Source organism: Primulina tabacum, chromosome 16 (assembly GCF_025594145.1).
Source record: "Primulina tabacum isolate GXHZ01 chromosome 16, ASM2559414v2, whole genome shotgun sequence".
Classification (NCBI taxonomy): Eukaryota; Viridiplantae; Streptophyta; class Magnoliopsida; order Lamiales; family Gesneriaceae; genus Primulina; species Primulina tabacum.
The window spans coordinates 9,736,108-9,762,364 of NC_134565.1; positions in this window are offsets into that span (position 1 = coordinate 9,736,108).

A 26,257-nucleotide genomic window follows, 5' to 3' on the forward strand; every position below is an offset into this window, starting at 1 on the left:
GTTTAAACGAGGTTTTCAATTTGAGGTATAAATTTAATATTTCTAGTGATGTTTCGATTTGTAAATTTTTGAAATAAATCCGATTAATTGTTAAATTATACCAGAATTGAAAATTGTTGGATAATGTATGATTTTCAATACGAAGAATGTATTGAAAATTATATTATTGAAATTATTCTTAATTTATTATAACGAGAAATTTTAATCGCTAAATTGAAACTGATGCGTTGTTTGTTGGTTATTATTAAATCAAATTATATTCGGAGTCTACGGATTATAGGACTATATTTTGATACGGAATTGTAGTAGTTTATAGATGCTTTAATATAACTTGTTATTTGAAGTTAATTGTTTAAAGTGTAACTGATGTTAGTATTTATAACTACATACATCATAATATTAATTATTGAATGATGAAGAATTATAACCAAGTTTTATATTTTTGTCGAGTTTATTGTTGTTGGTATATTTGTTGTTTTATGTTGACCCTGCTATGATTGTGTTGATGTGATGATAATAATCTGATAATTATTGTTGAATCATTTAGATACATAATAAGCCTCAGGATCAAAGATATAACCAGATTATATATCTATTCGATTATCAGGTATAAGTTGACGTACAAACACATGTTATTGTTTAGTATTGACAAATATTATTGTGTTGAATGATGTTAAATCAACAGTAATATGTGATTTGATATTATATATGTTGTTTATTATTGTTGGTGTTGTTGGTCGCAAGTAATTGGGCAGTGATATCATTGTTTGTCGCAGTAGTAAGAGAGCGACTTTTTTGGTTGTCGAAGTACTAGAGGAGCGACGTGTTGAAGTAGTAAGGGAGCGGCGTTTGTTGATATTGCTGGTTGTGATATCAGTTGTAGTCTAAAAATAACAAAGGGAGTATTCTATTGTGATTTCAACTATATTTTATGTCATTGTTAATATAATTGTTATGCATTACGATAATGTTTGTTATGTATGCTCACCATTCGAGTGTTGTTTATGTTGGAGAAGTTACATGACTAGTCCCGGGACTGGATAGAGGTGAATGACTAAGTGTGTCTAGTCAAAGAAGTCATATAGTTGATAGTGAATAGAGACTGTAAGGCCCGAGATTTTATCATGTTAATCCGAGATTATTTAATTTAGGAATTTTGGAATGATGAATTAGATTCCACGGTTTTTGTAACTAATTAGGATTGAAATTGAATTAAAAAGAGTTGTGAGGACCAAATTGCAAATAGTGAAGAATTCAGGGGCTAAAGTGCAATATTGGATTGAGTGGGACACATGTTTTGCTATGCTTATATATGTTAAAATCCTTCAATCCATTCAGCATTTCCAGAGGAGAAAACCGAGGTAGCCATAGGAGATTTTCAAAATTTCCTTCAAAGACTAGAATTCTGATTTTACAAGATCTAACTGTCAGAATTTGAATCCGGACACAGTACCGTGCTCCTCTTGTCAAAAGCTACAACACGACGTAAGTTTTATTGAGTTCTGTTATCATTTGAAATTATGATATTGGAGGAATTATTATTTGATCATTATATGGTGTTCTGAATATGCTAGACATCGTAGAATCGAAGTCAGATCGAAGAACAGATTGATTATGGAATTGTTATGATTTTCTGATTATATTAATTGGAAATTGAACAGATTTGGATTATTGACTGATTCTGGATTGTATCGGATATTGGTTATGATTTGTAATTGATATCTGTTGATATTGTATTGACGAGGATATCGGGATTGTGCCGTTATGCTGTTAATTTTGAATTAGATTCAGATTGATCGGATTTAGTATTGAATTGGGAATGGAATGTTGATATTATTATTCTCGATATGTCATTTCAAATTGACATAGACAGTCTTGAATTCAGAATTTCCAATTCTTCAGACCGAGACTACGAACGAAAGGTATAAGTCGATGTTAACCGGGAGATTAACTTGAGTCAGATTGGACTCTAGTTTCCCTAAAACCAAATACTTTATTTTATTGCAATTGTTTGACATTGATATGATTAATCTATTGATTTATAGAAAGTAGAGAATAGCCGATAGCTATTGAGCGAGAGTCATTGACAGAAGGGCTAGACAGTGATAGAGTGGTCATTGGCCCATTGCTTATTGTCATAGAATAGCTTTGGCGGATATGACAAAACACTGGATTATTGACTTATATCGATATTGATTAGGGGCGAATCGACTCATATCGCTGAGATTCGATATATATGTTAATGTCCAGGAACCGGGATCCCTAGAGTAGAGATGAGTCGAGTCGGAGATGACGAGTTAGAAAGTGTTATCTATATTCACTAATGTGTCATAAATTATAATTCATGTTCTTAATACATGGTTATGCTTTTGTATATGATTTTATGCATCGCATGTATACATTGCTTATACTGGGATTTTATTTTCACCGGAGTTATCCGGCTGTTGTCGTGTTTGTATGTGTGCATGGCAACAGGTGGGACAGGATCAGGGTCGAGGAGATGATGAGAGATTGTGATTAGAGTGGAGACTACGGACTTTGACGTTGCTGTAGTTAGGATTCAGCACTTGACATTTAGATGTTGAACCTTAGTTTGAGTTTGATGTTTGTTGTACAAGACTTGTACTTTTATACTGATATGTATATTAGATTGAATTACATTACGTTCCGGAATTTAAAAAAAAAATTTAGACCCAGATTGATTAATTGATCCATTTATCCCAATGACGATTAAGAAGATGATTAGCATCCGGGTCCCCACAACAGGTGATATCCGAGCGATAGATCCTTTAGACTGAGATAGGAGCTAGTGAACGGGGTAGATTGAGTTTTCTTTCCTTGCTTTTGATTGCTTGCATGATTTACTGCTTTAATACATGTTTACCTGATTATCTGATTTTGAAATGCTAATGTGTATTATTGAGAATGAATCAGAACCGATTCTTGATCAGTAGTAAGATGATCGGAGGAGGACTGAAACAGATTTGTTGTATTTTGTTGCTAACCCTTTTGATAATCAGATATGCCTCCTCGAAGAATACTAGAATAGGGCAGTACTTCGAATCCTCCGATGGATGTCACAACAACTCCGATGGAAACACTATTGAAGAGATTTCAGTCATTCCATCCACCGACTCTGAAGGGTACTGAGACTTCAGTTGATTGCGAGAGTTGGTTAGATGATATTGAGATGCTGTTTGACTCTTTGGACTACACTGATGAGCGGAGAGTTAAACTGATTGGGCACCAGTTGCATGACGTCGCAAAGAATTGGTGGCTCACAACGAAGAGGGCTTTGGAGCATCGAGGTACGACTATTACTTGGAATATCTTTAAGACTGAATTCTATCAGAGATTTTTCCCAGTGTCGTATAGAAAGAACAAGGGTGCGGAGTTTGCGAATTTGAGACAGGGACAGTTGAACATTGAGGAGTATGTGTCTAAGTTCTCTACATTACTGCGATTCGCTCAACACGTTGCTGAGAATGAAGAAGCCATTGCTGATCAGTTTATTAATGGCATGAATCCGGAAATCTTTACCTTGGTGAATACCGGGAGACCGAATAATTTTACCGATGCTTTGAACAGAGCTAAGGGAGCCAAAGTCGGTCTGATGAGACAGAGAGGAGCTTCGTTTGTACCTCCAGCACCGAGACCACAACAACCACCTCCCCGGTTTGAGAGTGACAGCAGCAGTGGAGGAAAGAAAGACTTCCTGAAAGCTAGAGGAAAGCAGTTTAAGAGATCTGGAAGCAGTTCATCTAGTTGTAGTGGCTCGAGACAGATCGGTCAGGGCCAGAGTTATACAGGACCTTATTGCAGCACTTGTGGAGGGAAGCATTCCACATAGCAGTGCCGAGGAGTGTTCGGCAGTTGTCGTATTTGTAGACAGCAGGGACATTTTGCTCGAGTTTGTCCCCAGAGAGATTCTCAGAGATCACAGGGTGCCGAATCATCTGGATCAGCGGCCAGACTGATAGACGATAAGCTGCTGTTCATTCATTCCAGTCAGCACCATCTCAGTCACAGCAGAGGCCAGGAGGAGTCAGACAGTTAGCCAGCCTCCTAGACAACAGGCCAGAGTATTTGCTTTGACAGAGGAGCAGGCTCAGGATGCACCTGATGATGTTGTTGCAGGTAACTGTTTTATTTCTGGTTATCCTGCTTATGTGTCGCCTGATACTGGTGCATCACATACATTTATTTCTGAGAGATTTGCTTGATGCATTCATTGCCTATTGAGTCATTATCTGCTGTAGTGTTTGTCTCTTCTCCTTTGGGGACATGTTTGATATCAGTGACATCTGTTAGATCTTGTATGCTGCGGTATGATGGGCATGAGATTGAGTTAGATTGCATTGTACTTGGATTGTCGGATTTTGACTGTATTATCGGTATCGATATGTTAACCAAGTACAGAGCTACTGTTGATTGTTTCCACAAGATTGTGAGATTCAGACCGGATATGGCTGATGAGTGGAAATTCTACGGTAAGGGTTCTCGATCTAGAATTCATTTGATATCCGTATTGTCTATGACTCGATTATTGCAGAAAGGAGCGGAAGGATTCCTTGTCTATTCAGTTGATTTACTGAAATCGAGTCCATCATTGGCGGATTTGCCAGTGGTGTGTGAGTTTGCTGATGTCTTCCCAGAAGAGATTCCTGGTTTGCCTCCAATTCAAGAGATAGACTTCAGTATTGAGTTGATGCCAGGTACAGTTCCGATTTCAAGGGCTCCGTACAGAATGGCACTGATTGAGTTGAAAGAGTTAAAGGAACAGTTGGAGGATTTACTGGCCAAGGGGTATATCAGACCGAGTGTGTCTCATTGGGGTGCTCCAGTACTGTTTGTGAGGAAAAAAGACGGTTAGATGAGACTTTGTATCGACTACCGGCAACTGAACAAAGCAACGGTAAAGAATAAATATCCCTTGCCTCGCATTGATGATTTGTTTGATCAGTTGCAGGGTTCTTCTGTCTATTCCAAGATCGATCTGAGATCTGGATATCATCAGCTGAGAGTCAGGGATTTTGATATCTCGAAGACAACATTCAGAACCAGGTATGGACATTATGAGTTTATTGTCATGCCGTTCGGTTTGATTAATGCTCCAGCTATATTTATGGGTCTGATGAACCGCATATTTCAGAGGTATCTTGATGATTTTGTTATTATATTCATTGATGACATTTTGATTTATTCGAAGAGTATAATTGACCATGCCGAGCATTTAAGAACTGTATTGAAAATTCTGAGGGCTGAGAAACTGTATGCTAAACTGTCAAAATGCGAGTTTTGGTTGAGACAGGTTGTATTTTTGGGGCATATTATATCCGGTGACGGTATATCAGTTGATCCCAGTAAGGTTGAGGCAGTGATTTCTTGGCCGAGACCGACATCAGTACCCGAGATTCATAGTTTTATGGGTTTGACAGGATATTATCGTCGATTTATTAAAGATTTTTCTAGCATTGCCAAGCCAATTACTCAGTTGACTCAGAAGAATGCTCCGTTTGTATGGTCTAAAGACTATGAGTCCAGTTTTGTTGAGTTAAAGAAGAGATTGACCAGTGCTCCGGTGTTGACTATTCCGTCAGGTACTGGTGATTTTGTTGTATATTGTGATGCATCTCACCGAGGATTGGGTTGTATTCTGATGCAGCGATGGCATGTTATTGCTTATGCCTCGAGACAGCTGAAGCCACATGAGACTCGTTACCCAATTCATTATCTTGAATTGGCTGCCATTGTATTTGCTTTGAAGATATGGCGACACTACTTTTATGGTGAGAAATTTGAAATTTATTCTGATCATAAGAGCTTGAAATATCTGTTTTCACAGTCTGAATTGAATATGAGACAAAGAAGATGGCTTGATTTGCTGAAAGATTTCGATTGTGAAATCAAGTACTATCCGGGAAAGTCCAATGCAGCAGCTGATGCACTGAGTCGTAAGGTATGTTCTTCATCCTTATCGACAATAGGTGTTTCAAATTTGATAGAAGATTGCTGTTTGTCTGGATTAGAATTTGAAACAGATTGTCAGCCTCTGAGATTGTATGCTATTCAATTCGAACCAGAGCTGATTTTGAAAATTAAAGCGGCTCAGAAAATTGATCAGAATGTACAGAGCTCAATTGAGATGGTCAGATCAGGTCATCGATCAGAGTATCAGGTACGTGATGATGTACTGTATATGAACAATCGTATTGTTGTGTCGAATGTTTCAGAATTGAGACAGCAGATACTGGTAAAAGCGCACAACAGTCGTTTTTAGCATTCATCCTGGTGGCAGAAAGATGTACAATGATTTGAAAGGACAGTTTTGGTGGAAACAGATGAAGACTGATGTTGCAGAATTTGTTTCCAAGTGTCTAAATTGCAAACAGGTGAAAGCGGAAAGAAAGAAACCAGGAGGTCTACTGCACAGTTTATCGATTCCTGAATGGAAATGTGATCACATTTCCATGGACTTCGTGACGCAGTTACCACGTTCCTTCAGAGGTTATGATGCGATTTGGGTCGTAATTGACATATTGACCAAATCTGCATCCTTCATTCCGTATCAGATGACGTACAGATATGACCAAATGGAAGAAATCTATGTCAGAGAAGTGGTCAGATTGCACGGAGTGCCGAAATCGATTGTTTCAGACCGTGATCCTCGGTTTACTTTGCACTTTTGGCAGAGTTTGCAGCAAGCTCTAGGTACGAAGTTACATCTGAGTACCGCATATCATCCACAGACCGACGAACAGTCAGAGCGGACTATCCAGACACTGGAAGATATGCTGAGAGCTGTAATGCTTGATTTTAGCACTAGTTGGCAAGATGCATTGCCACTTTGTGAGTTTTCGTACAATAACAGCTATCAGACGAGTATTGAGTTGTCAGATTTGGCAAGAAAGGGAAGCTGTCTCCACGATATATTGGGCCGTACGAGATTCTCGAGAAGATAGGAGATCGTGCCTATCGACTCGCATTACCGCCTTCTCTATCTGGAATACATGATGTCTTTCATGTATCTATGCTGCGGAAGTATCTCCCTGATGATTCTCACATTATTCAGCCAGACGAGGCAGAACTTGTTGAATCTCTGAGTTACATCGTGAAACCAATCCAGATTATTGATCGTAAAGAAAAACAACTCAGAACAAAGATTATTCCTCTAGTGAAAGTCCAGTGGACTAGTCATGGCATTCAGGAAGCTACTTGGGAGACTGAATCAGATATGAGACAGGAATTCCCAGAGTTATTTAACTGATGTGAGTCTTTTATTTTAGCTTCTGTTATCTTCTTATCTGATATGATTTGACTACCTACGATTTCGAGGACGAAATCATGTCTGAGACATTATAACTTATTATCGTATTCGAGTAATGTGTTGTGTGATTATTAAACTGTCAATGATACACTAATGTAAATTGTGTGTTAACTGTACTATTTTGGTCATATATTCATTATATTATTATGTAGTCTAAAGAAAATATTTATAAATATTATGTCATATGTTGCATGATTAAAGGACGAAGTTTGGGGTGCCACAATATATATAGACATGCTTAACGAGATGTTCGACATGAAACAATAATCCATGATGCATGTATACATGCTCAACGGGCGGCTCGACACGAAACCTGTCATTTAAGCCCGAAACCAGAACCGATTCAACCATAATGGTTCTGGAACCACCCCAATTTCACGAGTAAATGGATTGGGGCGGTTTTTCTCTAATGGAACCGGTTCCAGATCATTTTTGGTTGCTCGTCATTAATTTTTTTAAAAAATCAAAGAAACTGTTGAAACCGATTAAAAATCGTTCCATCCACTATCGGTTTGAATTGTAGATTAGATTGGTTACAAGGTATGTACCTTAGAACGGGGACCCGTTCCGATTAATTTTGACCGGTTCCATTAAGCATGTCTAGATGCGTGGATACGAACATGTTAATATGGATTTGTAAATACACACACATGTATATATACTAGGCCCAAGCACAAAAAAATAACGATAAATCTAAAGTGTAGAGATTTGAGACGAAGTTATTTTATGCCGGAGAGAAATCGAAAAGAGATGCAGTAGTTTCATTTAGATGAAAAATTATTAAGAAGTGTAAGAATGTATAACTAAATTTACAAAAATACTGCCTTAAAAAGATGAAAAAAACGAAAAACATTTATGAAATTTTTAAAAAGGTTTTATGAACATATCAAAAGTTAGTTACTTGAGTTTAAGTTTAATTAATAATTGACATGCAACACACATGCAAATACTTGTGAATTGGGGAGAACATGTAGTGGGAGGAAATTATTTTATTCATACCATAGACATATCAAATGATAGGATCGGTTGGTAGGTGAAAGAGTATTTAGAAGCGGAGGTTGAATAAACACTTGACAATTTTACCACATTGTCAAATAATGAGTCAATTTAGTGATAAACTGAACTCGACAATCTTGTTATGTCAATGTAAATAAGTTAACTAATGAAAGTATGGAAATAAACTGACTTACAGATAGAATAAAACTGAAATTAAGAGACACAAGATTTATGGATGTTCGGAGATTTTCAATTACTCTTACGTCACCCCTTCTATCTAGAAGATATGATATTCACTAAAAGGATTTGATCAATACAAGACTTGTACAGACCCCCTTCAGTTTTGAACTTAACAATGTCAAATTGAAACTCTTAGTTTCAATACAGTTTATTTGTTCTCAACTAATCTGAAACTACTTAGCAAAACTAATCTCTATAAGATCGAATATTACAACGATAAGTGTTTGTGCTTGTAAACTCAATGTATAGCCTTGAGTGCTATGAATGTATATGCTAAGTGTGAGCTTCTGAAATCTTTTGAACATGATCATAAAGCTTTTGAAGAGATTTCAGCAGAATAACAACTTGGTAGATTAGTTCGTTATATTTTCTCAACTGCTCTTCTCGGCTATTTATAAACTTTGCTTCCAACAGTAACAATGAATGTGTTGGAATCATTCTTTGCCACACCAATATCCTTCTGACAATCGTATACTGTAGAATTGGTGAAATGCGACATTCCCGCTACATGTTGCAGTATGCTTTTGTACAGTTGTCGGTTGATAGCTACATTCCTTAACTGATGACATGTCAAACTGTTTTCTCAGTTTGGCACAGCCGATAGAATTAGCTGATAGCTCTCAACTGATTGTAGTAAAACTGATCAGTTCCAACTGATTATCCAGTCGACTACATAGTTCAGTTAGCTTAGTACAATTGTCTTATCTGCGCACTAATCTTCAGTTAGGCAACCAATAGTTGGCGTATTTTTAGATCAGTTCTTTTCAGTCTTCTTGATCAGTTTGTTCAATCTTTTTACGCTCGGTTTGTCAAACTTCCGAAATTAAGTTTCCAACAATTTCCCTTTTTTTGGTGTTTGACAAAACTTAGAAAATGTGAACTGATCAAGCTGAATATTTTGTAGATAAAATAATCTTTTATTGACAACTCTTTCAATGTACATATTCGTGCAAAGAATGAAAGAATAAAAGAATCTTCTACTGACTAAAAATTCTTAAAAATCTGCCAAGCTCTTCAACTGAATAAGAATATAGAGACTGTCTTCTAAGTGATCTGGATCTCTTTATTTCTTTGCTTTTTTATCAGCTGGTCCTTGATTAGTCAGTTGACAAGGTCTTTTCTTGGATCGCTTTTGCTGATATTCTTCTTTTTCTTCTTCCCCCTTCTTGTCAAACTTATCAACCCTGCTGGATAAAGCATGAACTTCCGAAGTGACATTTTTTAAGGTATGCACTATATGTTCTTGCAGCAAATCCATTCTATTTGTGACTACGTTCTGGAGGAAATCATGCGTTTTGTGTACACGTCTTGTTGTTGGAAATGAGCTTGAATCGTCACTCGGTCCTTATTTAACTGATCTATTTTGGAGAAATAGTGAAGTAATATCCTTCGTGACCTGTTGTAAACTCTTAAAAGTATTCTCCCTTATAGAATCAATCTTCAAAGTGTGCATCAGTTAAGTTTATTTGATGTCAGAAATGGATGAGATCACATTGTAAAGGTTGGAATGAATCTTTTCGATCATAGATTCAGTACACGTTGGTATCTCAGGAAAGATAGTTCCAGAGGATTCTGGTTCCTGATCCTCCTTGTCTTCTTGATTAAAGATTATCAAGGCTCTATCAGTTGATTCAGTCACAACATTAACCATTTCTGAAACATCTTCTAGTATTGCTTCATGTTGAAGTTCTGGGGAAGGAATGAGAAACTGAACAGCAGTTGAGCTGGAAGGCTCGTCAGTTTGTTTATCAACTGATACTGTAGTTGGTTTTTTCAGTTGGTTGATCAACTGATACAGTAGTTGGCTCTTCAGTTTTCACTTCTTTAGTTTTTTACTCGTGCAACTGAGCCACTTCAGTTTCAGCTAGAACTGCTTGTTCAGTCATGGCAGCCGACTGAACTGGTTCTTCAGTTTCTTGCAAAATAGCCTCTGAGGCTGGTTGTTCAATTAAGCTCGGTTCTTCAACTGCTTCTGTAGTTAGAATATTCAACTGGATATCAGTGGTGACTGATTGTATGAGTTCGTCGATATTTGCCAGTGATAAATCAGCATCAGTGTAGAGCTGTAGATCTGCAGCAGAAGATTGAGGAACTGAAGGCGATGGTTGAGCATCCTTTGAGGAAGGAGCAGTTGCTAGCTCAGTTGATTCAGTAACTGGTTCCTGGGATGGCTCTGGGTGTGGAACTGATTGTTCACCTAACTCTTCAGATGAAGGACTTTGAGCATTTGTTGGAATAATCGACTCTTGATCCATTTCCCAATTTTTGAACTTCATTTGTAGTGATCGTAGATCCGTGTCCAGCTCATCATGAACTGTTCTGTCATCGAAATCAGTTGGACTGGTTGGATCATAATTTTGGCGGAGCTGAGCGATCAGTTTTGCAAGTTTCTTGACATGCACCAGATCAAAGAAGTATGCCTTCCTTTCCGGTGCTTGAAGAATCGAGACAGCTTTGACTACCTTCAAGACTACAGTTTCCAAATCAATGAATTTCTTCAAAACTGCTTTCTTCTGCAATTGCTTTGCAAAAACTTCGGTTCTAAATCTCACCCATTCATCGTAAGTCTTGAGCTTTGATTCAGAAAAATCATTGACCTCTTTCCATATCAGGTCGATATGAGTTTGAATTGAGTTTGTCGGTAGGGGCTCTTCAATCATCTTGACCTTTCCTTTCGAGTCAGTTAGGTCATGAGAGATACTTAGTCCTGATTCAGTTGCATCCTATTTCTCCCTTATGACTACTCTTTTTGGTCTGACAAATGGTAGAGTAGTTGGAGCAGCAATGGTGATCAATGGAGCTTTGGCTCATGCTGGTTTTTGCTAATCACCAGATTTGGTGATAATTCTTAGATGGATCATTTGGAGGTGGTGACTGACCTTCAGTTGAAGACTCGACTGGAATTGCCCTCAAAGTTATGGCACTGATTGGTTGTTCAGCTCCATTCAGTTTCAATCTTTCAGCTGGGATTGTTTCCAGAATAGCTGCTGGTTTGGTTTTGAGAGTTCTTGGCTTCTTCGTGATTTTTGGAGATGGAGTTCTCTCTGAATCAGTCTGATTGACAATCAGTTTCCTTTTGATTGTCCTTTTCTGAGCTAACTTCTTGACTTTCTTGACTGATTTTGGAGCTTCCTGCGTCCCAATCTCCTTCTTAACTTTAATGAACTGCTCGGGTGACATGTCCAACTTGATTTTTGGTAGCTGAAAACTCTTAGCATTGAAAATTTTTAATTTTTATAACTTCTCGGAAGAGTCATCCACCAATCCGTTGTTTTTCAACAAGTAGCTGAGTGGTACAGCAAATACCTTGGGCTGTTTGGAGGATTGAAGCATGTTCTTGAGGATAGAAAAGATGATGGATGACCATTCTAGTCTTCGTCCAGCCATGATAGCAGTCATAACTTGGAACTTTTCCAAGGTGAGAGCAGCAAATGAGCCTGCTTTGGCGAGTTGTCCCTTTGCCACAATGTCAGTCAGTAACTGAATCTCTGGCTTCAGTTCTTTCTTAGGATCAGAAACCTTGATTTTCCGTCCATCTGCAGATAATTGTTAGAGTAGGTGTCCGTCGAGCCAAGTGCTGGCCGAGTGTTCACAATGAAACTCTATGTATAAACAATCTTTATTTTAATAATATTTGAAATTGTTGTTTTGGCACATCTTTATCTGTATACCCATGCTAGTTGCATAGATAAAGTCCTTGAATATACAAATAGTAGAAAGAATATGAGATGCTCATATGATGAGTATCATGAAACTCATATTTGGAATACTGTATATTCTAAACAGTTCCTAGTCGATTCAGCCGCCGCTAAGAAGGATATAGGCCGCTCGATTTAGAGACTAGTATCTGCGATGTGAGTACCATGTTTCATTGATAAGGGACATTGTGATGTCCGAACATGCAGATAGGTGCTCCTTGTAGAGTGCACTGAACAACCCTCCATAAAGGACTTTCCAAGTGGTTCTCACTTATCGAGTGGAAACGTCCTGGTTTATGGTTGTACACCATTAGTCCTTATGACCCGGGACAACATTGAGACTCTATGTGCTAGCATTACACTTTGACTTATTTACCAACTCTCAAGGGGTCATCAGGTGGCAAGGTTGGGCGTTTTTGTCGAAACATATAGGAGTCGATGCATTGTAGTCGGGGATTCACCGCTTACCTTCGGGTATGAATATCCTATGTGTATGTAGTATGAAATCTCTGATATGAGTATGGTGGTAATTATGAAAGGGGTTCATAGATTACACCATCGATGCAACTACAACATGACACATAGTATCGATTAATTGACAACTCTCGATATACCAATGTTTGTCGAATCAGTCGGGATATATGAGTTGAAGGGACCGTATTGTAAGCTAACCATAATTGAATGGTTCTTGCAGGCACTATCATTTGATACCTAAGGAATCATGTAAGCGATGCTGCTAGGCGTTTAACATGATTGGTTGGGTATTATCAGACTTGAGTTCTGACGTTCTTGTTATCAAGGAGTTGATAATTAAGAATGAAACAATTGGGGTATGCTCGTATAAGGACATGTTTAGTCCGAATCACATGGAGATGTGAACCCACGGCTAGTTATATCAATGAACCATTGAGGGCCACACAAGTGCTAGCTTTCTAGATCCCGTTGAGAAGTAAAATAATTCAATGTGTTGAACGGCTTATAAAAGAGTTTATAAGCGTAAATAAAATAGAAGTATGACTTCTATAAGGAGAATGCAACTTTTAATTTGAGGAAGTGTTCCTAAATTAAAAGTTGGCCAAACGAGTAATGTATTTGAAAATTGTGATTTTTATATACATTATTATGGTTTAAATTAAATTAATTCAAGTGTTGAATTAATTAAACACTAGTGGACCCAGTAGAGTCCAAATAATTAAATTAATTCAAGTGTTGGATTAATTAAACAACATTGGGCCTTGTAGAGCCCAATTAGAAATATTTATTCAATTAGTAGGCTTGAATAAAATCAAAGTTTAATTGGGCTCAAATGTGTTTGAGACATTTAAATAAAGTCCATGGGCTTTGTAAATGTTACAAGCCCACTTAAAATGCATGCTTGGAAGGTGAAGAGTTGGACACAACTTTTTGAGTCAAAAAGACATGCATGCTTTTGGGACACACTTTAACTTTTCCACAACCAAGAAAAATGTCCCCCCTTTCTCTCCTACTCCACCATGGCCGAAATTTTGAGCATATTATTCTCCATATTTTTGTTCTTCAATTGTTGAGGAAACAATACACTTCTCTTTGAAAAATTCTCTTATTTTTCTATTGCAAAATAAAGGGGGATCTAGCTAGTTGGTGGTGGCTTAATATTTGAGCAAGGAGTGCTCAAAGGAGAGCTTGTAGATTGTCTACCATTGAAGAGCCTAGTTGTTTACAACTTGGTTGGAGTCAAATATCAATCTCAAGAGATTGATAGGTATACTTTCTAAACACACTATGTATGACATTTTCATGTTTTGTATTTGCTACACACTATAGTTGAGGTGTTCGGTTTTTCTTGCTAAAAATTAAATTTTTGAAACTTCCGTTGCGCTACCGGCACCGTAACCGATCCTCTTTCAAGTGGTATCAGAGCTAAGGATACTATTTTGTGTAGCATATACATAATATTATATTGAGGTCAATTTCTAACCGCATGAGACAAATTTTCGCATCAAATCGTGGCCGTTTTTGGGGACGACTTTCGGCAGCAAGTTGCTGCCCATTTCGGGCACCTCAGGCTGCCCGAGGGGCTGCCCATTTTGGGCAGCAAGGGGCAGCCATTTCGGGCAGCAAGGGGCAGCCCCAGCCTTTATCTTTTAATAAAAAAAAAGTTTTTTTGTTGGCCGAAATCCGGCGACGGAGCTCTGGCGATGACGACGACGACTAGGGTTTCTAAAAGTGTTTTGGATTATCAAAGTGTCATGGGTCTTGATATTGTTGGACCATTAGATGGCTAACATATTTGTGAAATTTAAATAGGCCAAAATGCTTTTGGTGAAAAATGATTTTTTGGGCTCTTAAGTTTAAATTTACAAAAGTTGCAAATATTTTCTCATGAAATAAATAATTTAAGTTGGACTTTAATTATTTATAGTAAATGGTTATTTACAAGAAATTCGGTTATAAATAAATTAATTGGAAAGTAGACAAAAGTGTTTGTATACTTTGTTAATTTAGTTTATAATCGTGGCGGTTAGTGATTGGATCAAGATATATAATATTGGATCAATTATTATTGTGATAATTAATTGATGTTGTATGATATGTGATATTATGCATGAAGGATGATCAAAAGCCCAAGCCCAATTTGCTAGGTGTATGCTATGATATTTTGTGTTGAATGATTGTAATAATTATCAAATTCAAGTGGGCTTGATTTATAGCCCGTTCCCACCCCCATGAGATGTATCCCTATTTTCCATGGATATTTATTTGTAAATATTAGTATAGTGGAAGATCAAGATTGGAAGGTGGTGGCCTTGATGATTATGAAGATCGAAGACATGTAAATATTGGAGGCTAATGTAATAGTTGTATTTGCATCCCTTGCATTTCCCTAGGATTGGACCTAGGCCCGTGTTTATCTCACACGGGCCATTAGTTTTGGGGCGATTGATCATCCTTGTTTTGTTTACTGTTTATAATATATGCATGATATGTTATAAATAATGAGTATGTGCGTTATTATTATGATAATAACAAAGTTGCATGAATCCGGCAAACATACGATCAAACATGACGAGCTTTTAAATAAAATTAATGATGAGACCTTTCAAAATTAAAAACCCTCATTTTGAATAAGATTCAAAATTAATATCAAGCCCGAAAAGGAGAATTATAAAGTTGTTTATAATTTCCATTCTTCCATCGACAATGGGTGCATGATGAACGCTACCTGTGCTTGGGGCTCGGCTCATATTATTGGGGGGGCCCTGGGTGCCGGAAAGCTGTGACATCCATTGACATGGTGATGTGAACTACGTGGAACACCCATGATTTCGGCTCATATTATTGAGAGAACTCATGGCGACCGTCCATTAAGGTTCAACATCGATGGGTAAGGCTTGACACGTAAAGATGAACGACGTCATATTATTGGGTCCTAATCAAACGTGAGACAAAAGTTTGCGTAGAGGGTTGCATGGAGATGCAATTGGAAACTACCTTTTAGGAATTGTGATTGGCTGATATTATTTGGGATCATAATTCGCTAATTGGACCTTGCGTACCTACTGAGGAAAGGAGTTTCCCGTTTTCACTAGAGGGTAGTGAAAGATGTCAAAACAGTGGGAGCAAAAATTTATGAAGTAAAAGTCCATACTTCATATCTTACTAAATATTTTAAAATAGTCATTAACATTTATCTGTTTTACTTTTCAATACTTTTTGACAATGTCTTCGATTCGCAATCCGCTATCTGTAATACTCGACAAACACGTATTAACCGGACCTAATTACCTCAATTGGCTAAGAAATCTAAAAATCGTCTTGAATTCGGAAAGGATAGCGTATACACTTACTAAGTCGCCCCTGTTGAGGCTCCGACTGACTGCACTCCTGAGGAATTGCAGACTTACAAGGAATGGTGTGACCATGACTTGAAAGCCAAGTGTTAAATGCAGGCTTCTATGAAAGATGAGAAGTCGATTCTTTATGTGGGCTCTTCATCTGGTACGAAATCTGGTCCACCTGGGAAGGGAAAGAAGCGTTCTTTCCAACGTCCCAAGAAGAACGTGCCCTTGAAGAGGCAAGCTCCAAATCCCGTTGTGGCAGCCACACCAGTAAAGGCTGACAAGACTGCTGATATTTGTCATCACTGCAAAAGGCCTGGACATTGTAGGCGTAACTACAGAGAATATCTTGCCCAGAAGAGTTCTGGAAACGGTATGTTATATATTGAAGTAAACATTTCAATTAACTCTACTTCTTGGGTATTGGATACCGGCTGTGGTTCACATCTCTGTAATGATTTACAGATGATGAGAAGAATTAGGAGACTTAGGGAAGGTAAGACCTTCTTGAGGTTGGGCAATGGAGCAAGAGTTGCTGCCAAGGCCGTGGGAAATGTTTACTTATTGTTGAACAATGATTTTAAGTTGATTTTAAGAGATGTTTTGTTTGTATCTGATTTGGTGAAAAACATTGTTTCCATTTCTATGCTTGATAAAAATGGATATTCTTGTTTATTTAGCAAAAGTGTTTGCAACATTTACAAGAATGAATGTTTAATTGGTACTGGAGAACTTGAAAACGATCTCTATAACTTAAAATTGAAAGATATTCCAGGCAATAACAACAACAAACAAGCGAAAGCAAGATACTCTTAATACGGCACAATTATGGCATGCTCGATTAGGACATATTTCCCTAAGAATGATGAACAAGTTAGTGGGAGTGGGCATGTTTGATATGTCTGATATTAATGCTCTCACGACTTGTGAATCCTGTCTGAAAGGAAAGATGACCAAAATTCCCTTTAAGGGCCATGTGGAGCGAGCCAAAGGGTTATTGGATTTGATCCATACCGATGTGTGCGGTCCGCTTAGCATCACCACTAAGCATGGACATGCCTACTTCATCATCTTTACCGATGACTTTTCGAGGTATGGGTATGTGTATTTGATGAAATATAAGTCTGAAGCTTTTGAAAGGCTCAAAGAATTCAGAAGTGAAGTAGAGAAACAGTTGGGACGAAGCATCAAGACACTTCAATCGGATCGAGGTGGTGAGTACTTGAGTGCCGAGTTCCAAGAGTATCTTAGGGAGAATGGGATTCTCTCGCAGTGGACTCCGCCCGCTACACCACAATTGAATGGTGTTTCGGAGCGTCGTAACCGGACTTTGATGGACATGGTTTGGTCTATGATGGGGTTCACGGAGTTGCCGCCATCCTTTTGGGGATATGCGCTTGAGACAGCGGCACTGTTGTTGAACAATGTTCATACAAAGGCAGTTGATAAGACACCATATGAGATATGGATGGGTAAGCCACCCAAATATTTTTATCTTAGAATATGGGGGTGCCCTGCTTATGTGAAGCAGGTAGTGGGAGATAAATTGGATAGTCGATCCATTTTATGTTACTTTGTGGGATATCCAAAGAATTCGGTTGGATACTACTTCCATCATCCCCAAGAAACAAAAGTGTTTGTTTCTAGGAATGCAATCTTTTTGGAAAACTAATTTCTATTTGATAGAAAATGGGAGATGATAGAACTCGAAGAGGTTCGAGAGACACCCACAATTATGAACCCACACCCGAAGAGCCAAGAGAGGAGATACAAGCTCCTAGAAGATCCGAGAGAGTCTCGAGACCACCTATGAGGTATGGTCTGCTTCTTGAAGAAGGCCATGATGAGCCTAACCATGGATGTGATCCAAGGACCTTCAAGGAAGCATTATCTGATGCCGATTCATCCAAGTGGCTTGAAGCGATGGAATCTGAGATGAATTCCATGCATTCGAACCAAGTGTGGAATCTCGTGGATCCACCTGAGGGAATTGTTCCCATAGGGTGTAAATGGATCTACAAGAGGAAACTTGGGGCGAATGGGAAGGTATTGACCTTCAAGGCGCGATTGGTAGCAAAAGGATATACTCAAAGACAAGGAGTTGACTTTGAGGAAATGTAGAACCCGTAAATCAGTAGACGTATAAGCCATGCATAATTCTAGATTTTTTTAAATTTAATTGACTTCATTGCATGATTATTTTAAATGCATTTATTTGAAGTTAATTATTTATTATTTCAGTTCAGTAGTATGATTTTTAGCATTTCAGTATTTTCAGTGAGGCCGGACCGGAGTTGGAGTTTTGAGATAGAATTTAAGATTCGAGAAATATTTCCAGAAGTTAATTTAGCTAGTAACTAAGTTCATTTAAGTTAGAAAGGGAGGTTTGAGGATTTAATTTAATTATTTGAGGTGATTAAGAAATGAATTCATTTAAGTTATTAAATTAAGGGGTTAGCTCACTAAATTATTTAAAGGATTAGTAAGGCTTTCAAGGATTATTAGTTGACTAGATAATCAACATTTCCCTTTATTTTATCATGCATTTTTCGGCCACCCTTAGTGCTAGAAGATTCATTTTCCAACTCATCAACTTTGACCAATTCTTTGCATGTAATTAGTAGGATAATTCTAGGATTTTTGGGAGCACAATTTAATTAAATAAATGGACATATCCTAGTCTAGAATCAAGATAAATTTCGGCCACCACCTCCTAGAAGCATCCACCAACTCATTTGATATCAAACCATAATTCAAAATTCAAATTCAAAGGGAGTGGACTTGGTCTTGATCCTCCCTTATATCTTGCACCCACTTCCCTCACCCTCCTAACCATTTTTCCCCCTCTCCTTTCTTTCGAAATCTGAGTTAAAATAAGACCTTTTTCAGAGGTAAAAATCGTGAGCCATAGCTAGGGAGAAAGGCAAGAAAATCGAGTTCAAGGAAGGTAGACAAGAAGCGCTCCACCTCCTCCGTGCCGCGTCGTCGCTGTTTCGTTCGTTTTCTTTCGAAACAAAACCAGGCATGTCTAGATTTCTTTCAAACCTCAATCAAGTCATATTATCATTTATTTTTCAGTACATGATCATGTTGTAGCAAGCAAAAATCGAGATCCATGTCAAAATATTTTGGAACACACATGCAGAATTTTCGACTTCCCTTGACAAGCTTCACGTTTTTCTGAGTTTTGATGGTTTCAGGTATTGGATCGACTCCAGGCTCCCAAGGCGGCTTGTATATATGTAGTAGGATGCATTAGGACCATGTTGGTCCATTCAAACCAGCCCCATACTTGCTGGAAAACCGAAATGACAGCAAGTTCCCCATAAGTGCAGAAATGTGATTCGAAAATTCAGTTTGGATGTCAAGGAGGAAGGATCTGATCTTGGCTGCCCCAAGGGCCTTTAGCCATGGTTGGATCACTTCCCTAGCATGTCTAAGACGTGACTAAGTTGCCCTTTTGGTGGCTTGGTCCATGGCCCCTTGGTTTTTAATCAAAACGTGAAAACAGCCCCCTCCCCTCTCGGCCCCTTTGGTTTTGACAGCACATGTACTTCGAGTTGGTTGGCTTGGTGTGGATCTTGGTTGGCCTATGGCCCTTAGCCACGGTTCATATCATGCTCCTAGATGTCTAGATTATGCCATGGTCAATCAAATGGCCACTGGAACGACGCAAGACATCGATCATAGCATAAACACTACACACGCACGCATGAGGGCCCTCGGTGAGAACTTTCGGGTGGTTGCTGGAATGAGGCGAATTGTGGCTGGCCTAGGGCCCTTAGCCATGGTTCAAATTATTCCTTGGGACGTTGTGGAGAGGCTTTGGTCGGTGGTTCAAGCCCCAATGGCCAAAAGTCTCGCAAACGACGCGATGCAAGCTAGGTCGCAGCTGCTGGAAATTACAGCAAGTTGCTGTGTCGGTTCAGAGGCTCGTTTGAGTTCTTGGTTGGCTTTTAGCCCATGGCCTTGGATTGGACAGTGCCTCATTGAGTTAGGAAGGTCATGTTTTTGACCGTTTGTCATTTGGATCATTTTTGAGGTCGTACGAGAATTTACGGTGCAATGTACCAAAGTGACTCTCGAAAGAGCGTTTTGTGTTTTGGCCTCCATTCCACCTAGATTTCGACCCTATCATTTTAGGAACATTATTTTATGATTTTTCAGCTTATTTTAATCATGACTATACGTCAGTTCAGTGTCGGTTCAGGTTGGCTCGGAGTCATGATTAAATGCGAAGTCATTAGGCGTCATAGTCGCATCTTTTGAACGTAAATTGCATAGTTGGTCAAGTTTAAGCTATTGCATATTTTTCATGGCACAGTTAGGTTGCAGCGAGCCTGGGAACGATCCAATCCAATCCAGTTGGTAAAATTACAGGAATTTTCATTATGCCAGTTAATTATTTTACGTGCATTAAATAGAAAATGATTATTTTTGAGATTTATGCGATATGGCTTGTGGTTCATTCACTATGTGGGAGTGTTATTTTTATACGGTCGCCAGTGACCGATCAGTTCAGTATGGTACCACCCGGTCGCCAGTGACCGGCCAGCTCAGTTCAGTTTCAGCCTCCCCGGTAGCCAGTTACCGATCAGTTCAGCTTAGTGCAGTGGCCACAGGCGTAAAACATAATCTCAACAGAAAATTTTACCAGATATTTCAGTACAGGCTCCAAGGAGCAAATATTTTTACAGTGATTTCCAGTTCAGTTATGCACGTATTATAATTGCTCAGTACAGATTATTTTCAGTATGCCTCAGGACAGGATATTTTATCCCATGCATATTTTAAATTCAGATTTTTACTCGTTACCTGCGATTTATGCATGCTGAGTCTTTAGGCTCACTAGACTTGATTGTTGTAGGTACTGATGAGGCCAGGGCCGAGGGCGGGGACCAGTGAGCCAGCTTGGGTCGGCAGTAGTGGCACCCGAGGACCTCAGTGCAGCAGTTGTTATGTTTTTCCGCAAACAATTTTTATCAGTTGATGGATATTTTTAAATTGTGATTTTTGGAAAACCTTATTTTCTTCCGCTGCAATTATTTTGAAATATTGAACTTGTTTCACCAGTGATTTTATGAGCGAGGCCATTAAGTTCTTTAAAAAAAAAAAAAAAATTTTTAATTTTCCGCAAATTTTCAAGCAAGTAGTTCGAGGTCCTTTGCAGTTGGTATCAGAGCGGTGGTTCTGTATAGGGTTTCACTACTACTGACCGCGAGAAGCTCACGAAGCCACGCCTTTGGTCTGTAAGTTTTTCAGTTCAGCATTTTGTTCAGCATTTCAGTTATAGCATGAATTATTTTGTCAGCATGCTTCCAGATTTTGAGTATTTCAGTAATAAATTATGGAATTATGCATGTTAGTTACGTATGGGTTATGTTGGAACAGTATGCCCCCTAGACGCATTTTAGAGCGCATCAGAGAGGAGGAGCCTCGCCGAGAAGACAGGGAGGAGCGTAGACAGGAGGGAGACCTACCACCTCCTCCACCGCCCCCACCGGACATGAGTGCCCAGATGTTAGCTGGGATGGCACAGTTCTTCGCACAGTTTGCGGGGGGCAATGCCGCAGCCGTAGCCGCAGCCGCAGCCAGACCGACAGGGCCCGAGGCTGTGTATGAGCGATTCATGAAGATGCGCCCGAAGGAGTTCTCTGGGGCATCAGACCCCATGGTTTCCGAGGGATGGATCAAATCCCTCGAGGTTATCTTCGATTTTATGGAGCTGGGAGACGCAGACCGAGTCCGATGTGCCACCTACCTGTTCAATGGAGACGCCCGCTTATGGTGGGAAGGAGCTTCGGTAGCCCTAACATTGGCTACACTTTCTTGGACCCGCTTTACGGAGGTTTTCTACTCCAAGTATTTTGCTGAGGAGGTTCGCACCAGGCTGACCACCGAGTTCATGAGTCTGAGACAGGGGGATATGTCGGTTACGGAGTTTATCCGTAAGTTCGAGAGGGGCTGTCACTTTGTGCCCCTGATAGCGAATGATGCAAGAGCCAAGCTGATGCACTTCCTGGTGGGTTTACGGCCGATCTTGCGCCGGGATGTTAGGGTATCTGACCCTGCTACTTATGAGATTGCAGTCTCCAAGGCCTTAGCCGCAGAGCAGGATCTGCGGGATATCGAGAGGGATCGCCAGGGCAAGCGCCCAGTCCAGGCACCGCACCGCCCTCCTCCTCATCAGCATCAGCAGCAGAATAAGAGGCCTTTTCATGGACCGCCCAGGAACAGAGGCCAGCAGCAGCAGCAGCAGCAGCAGCGGGGACGCCCAGCCCCGAGGACTCAGGAGCACCCAGTCTGTCCCAGGTGCTCACGTCGCCATCCTGGAGCATGTATGGCTGGCTCAGGAAAGTGTTTTAAGTGTGGCAGTCCAGACCACATGTTGCTGCAGTGTCCTCAGAGGAATCTGCCTACCCAAGGCAGAGTTTTTTCTCTCCATGCCGCGGAAACCAACCCGGAGACTATGTTGTTGACAGGGAGAATTTTTATATCTGGTTCCGCTACCAAGGCCTTGATAGATTCAGGGGCCACTCACTCGTTTATTTCGGAGGTCTTTGCAAACTTTCTCAAGATCCAGACCATTGGGCTAGATACAGCCTTTTCAGTAGTGTTGCCGTCAGGAGAGGAGATGGCAGCTACCAATGTTATCCGAGATATAGACCTTGAGCTGCACGGTAATCTTGTTTATGCGGATCTGATCGTGTTACCGATGCCGGAATTTGACATCATCCTAGGGATGGACTGGCTATTGAGGAACAGAGTGTTGATAGACTTCCAGCGGAGATCCGTTCTTGTCCGACCGCCTGGAATGGAGCAGTTCTTATTTGAGCCGGACAGGTACTTTTCTTTACCGCGCATTATTCCTTATGTTCAGGCTAGGAAGCTCATGCATAGAGGGTGTCGGGCATTTCTAGCAACCTTTTTATCTGTCCCCGAGGAACCCAGCCAGTCAGCCTCAGATGTTCCGATTGTTAGAGATTTCTTAGATGTTTTTCCCGAAGACGTCTCTGGTATGCCACCCGAGAGAGAGGTGGAGTTTTCCATTGAGCTTATGCCAGGTACGGCTCCGATATCCAAAGCGCCGTACCGTCTAGCACCGACAGAGATGGCAGAGCTTAAGAAGCAGATCCAGGAACTTCTCGACAAGGAGTTCATTCGCCCGAGCTTTTCTCCATGGGGCGCGCCGGTCTTATTCGTGAAAAAGAAGGATGGCTCGATGAGGCTTTGCATTGACTACCGGGAGTTGAACAGGGTTACAGTGAAGAATAAATACCCACTGCCGAGGATTGAGGATCTGTTTGACCAGTTGCAGGGAGCTTCGATTTTCTCCAAGATAGATCTGCGTTCTGGTTATCACCAGTTGAGGGTGAGAGGTGCTGATGTTTCGAAGACAGCTTTCAGGACTCGTTATGGTCACTACGAGTTCCTTGTGATGCCGTTCGGTCTGACGAATGCGCCAGCGATCTTCATGGATCTCATGAATCGCGTATTTCAGCCGTACCTCGACCAGTTTGTGATAGTGTTCATAGATGACATTCTCGTCTACTCCAAGAATCGGGAGGAGCACAGCATGCATCTGACCACAGTGTTGCAGACATTGCAGAAGCACAAATTATTCGCAAAGTTCAGTAAGTGCGAATTCTGGTTAGAGAAGGTGGCGTTTTTGGGCCACATTGTTTCTAGCAGTGGCATTGAGGTAGACCCCGTAAAAGTTGTAGCAGTTAGAGATTGGGTTGTGCCTCAGAATGCATCCGAGATCCGCAGTTTCCTTGGACTAGCAGGATATTACAGAAAATTCATCCAGGGATTCTCCTCTATCGCCGTTCCACTCACAGCACTGACAAAGAAAAATGTGAAGTTTGTGTGGAGCGAGAAGTGTCAGAAGAGCTTCGATACTTTGAAGCAAGCTCTTATCTCAGCACCCGTTTTGGCTGTACCGTCAGGATCCGGCGAGTTTGTCCTTTATACCGATGCTTCGAAGCTTGGTTTAGGTGCAGTTTTGATGCAGCATGGGAGAGTGATAGCGTATGCTTCTCGACAGCTGAAAATCCACGAGAAGAACTACCCCACCCATGATCTGGAGTTAGCGGCCGTAGTTTTTGCTTTGAAGATTTGGAGGCACTATCTGTATGGAGAGAAGTGCCAGATCTTTACCGACCATAAGAGCCTCAAGTATTTCTTTACTCAGAAGGAGCTGAACATGCGTCAGAGGCGTTGGTTGGAGCTTGTGAAAGACTACGATTGTGACATTGGCTACCACCCAGGTAAAGCTAATGTAGTTGCGGATGCTTTGAGCAGGAAAATCGCAGTGATGGCTCATTTGACGATGCAGAAACCTCTTCAGATCGAGATGCAGAGGTTTGATCTTGAGACTTACCCTCGAGGTAGAGTTCCTCGTTTATCTACCTTGACTATCCAGTCCTCTCTTATTGACCGTATTCGCAGCGGTCAGGCAGCAGATGAGCAGTTGGCACAGTGGAAGAAGAGAGATGAAGCTAAGGGCAGTGTTTTGTATACAGTCAGCGACGGTATTGTGAGATACCGAGATAGGATATGGGTTCCCAGCAGTGATTCTATCCGAGCAGACATCTTATCAGAGGCCCATACGTCCCCGTACTCCATTCACCCTGGGAGTACGAAGATGTACAAAGATCTGCAGCTATTGTATTGGTGGCCAGGGATGAAGAAGGACATCAGGAGTTTTGTATCCGAGTGCCTGACTTGCCAGTTAGTGAAGGCCGAGCATCAGAGACCAGCAGGTTTTCTCAAGCCTCTTCCTATTCCCGAGTGGAAGTGGGAGAACATTACCATGGACTTTGTGACCGGATTGCCGAGGTCAGCCAGAGGATCGAATGCTATCTGGGTGATTGTAGATCGTCTTACCAAATCAGCGCACTTCTTGCCTATTAAGACGACTTTCACCATGGTTCAGTATGCAGAGCTGTATATCCGAGAGATAGTCCGACTCCATGGTATTCCAGTTTCTATCGTATCCGACAGAGACCCCATATTCACTTCCTCGTTTTGGAAGAGTTTGCATTCGACTATGGGTACGAAGTTGCTGTTTAGCACAGCTTTCCATCCGCAGACAGATGAACAGTCGGAGCGAGTTATTCAGATCTTAGAGGATCTTCTCCGTGCTTGCGTCATTGATTTCTCTGGGAGTTGGGAGTCGAACTTACCATTGGTAGAGTTCACCTATAACAACAGTTTCCAGTCGTCTATAGGTATGGCTCCGTATGAGGCGCTGTATGGTCGCAAGTGTAGATCTCCTGTTCATTGGGATGAAGTAGGAGAGAGAGCAGAGTTGGGTCCAGAGATTGTTCAGCAGGCAGCAGATGTAGTAGTCAAGATCCGTGATAGGATGAGGACTGCTCAGAGTCGACAGAAGAGTGATGCCGATCAGCGGAGGAGAGAGTTAGAGTTTGCAGTGGGCGATCATGTCTTCATGAAAGTGGCACCTATGAAGGGTGTCATGAGATTTGGCAAGAAAGGGAAGCTCAGTCCGAGATTCATTGGACCGTTTGAGATCCTCGACAGAGTTGGGACGCTAGCGTATCGTGTGGCTCTTCCGCCGAATCTGGCCGGAGTACACAATGTCTTTCACGTCTCCATGCTGAGGAAGTATATGGCAAATCCTTCGCATGTGCTGAATTTAGAGCCGTTGCAGCTTACTCCGAACTTATCTTATGAGGAGAGACCCGTGCAGATCCTAGACAGACAGGAGAAGAAACTTCGGAACAAGTTGGTTAAGCGAGTCAAAGTCAAATGGCTCAACCATTCAGAGGAGGAAGCTACGTGGGAGTCTGAGTCGGAGATGAGGAGTCGATACCCTGAGTTATTCGGTGAGTTCTAATTTCGAGGACGAAATTTATTTAAGGGGAGAAGGATTGTAGAACCCGTAAATCAGTAGACGTATAAGCCATGCATAATTCTAGATTTTTTTAAATTTAATTGACTTCATTGCATGATTATTTTAAATGCATTTATTTGAAGTTAATTATTTATTATTTCAGTTCAGTAGTATGATTTTTAGCATTTCAGTATTTTCAGTGAGGCCGGACCGGAGTTGGAGTTTTGAGATAGAATTTAAGATTCGAGAAATATTTCCAGAAGTTAATTTAGCTAGTAACTAAGTTCATTTAAGTTAGAAAGGGAGGTTTGAGGATTTA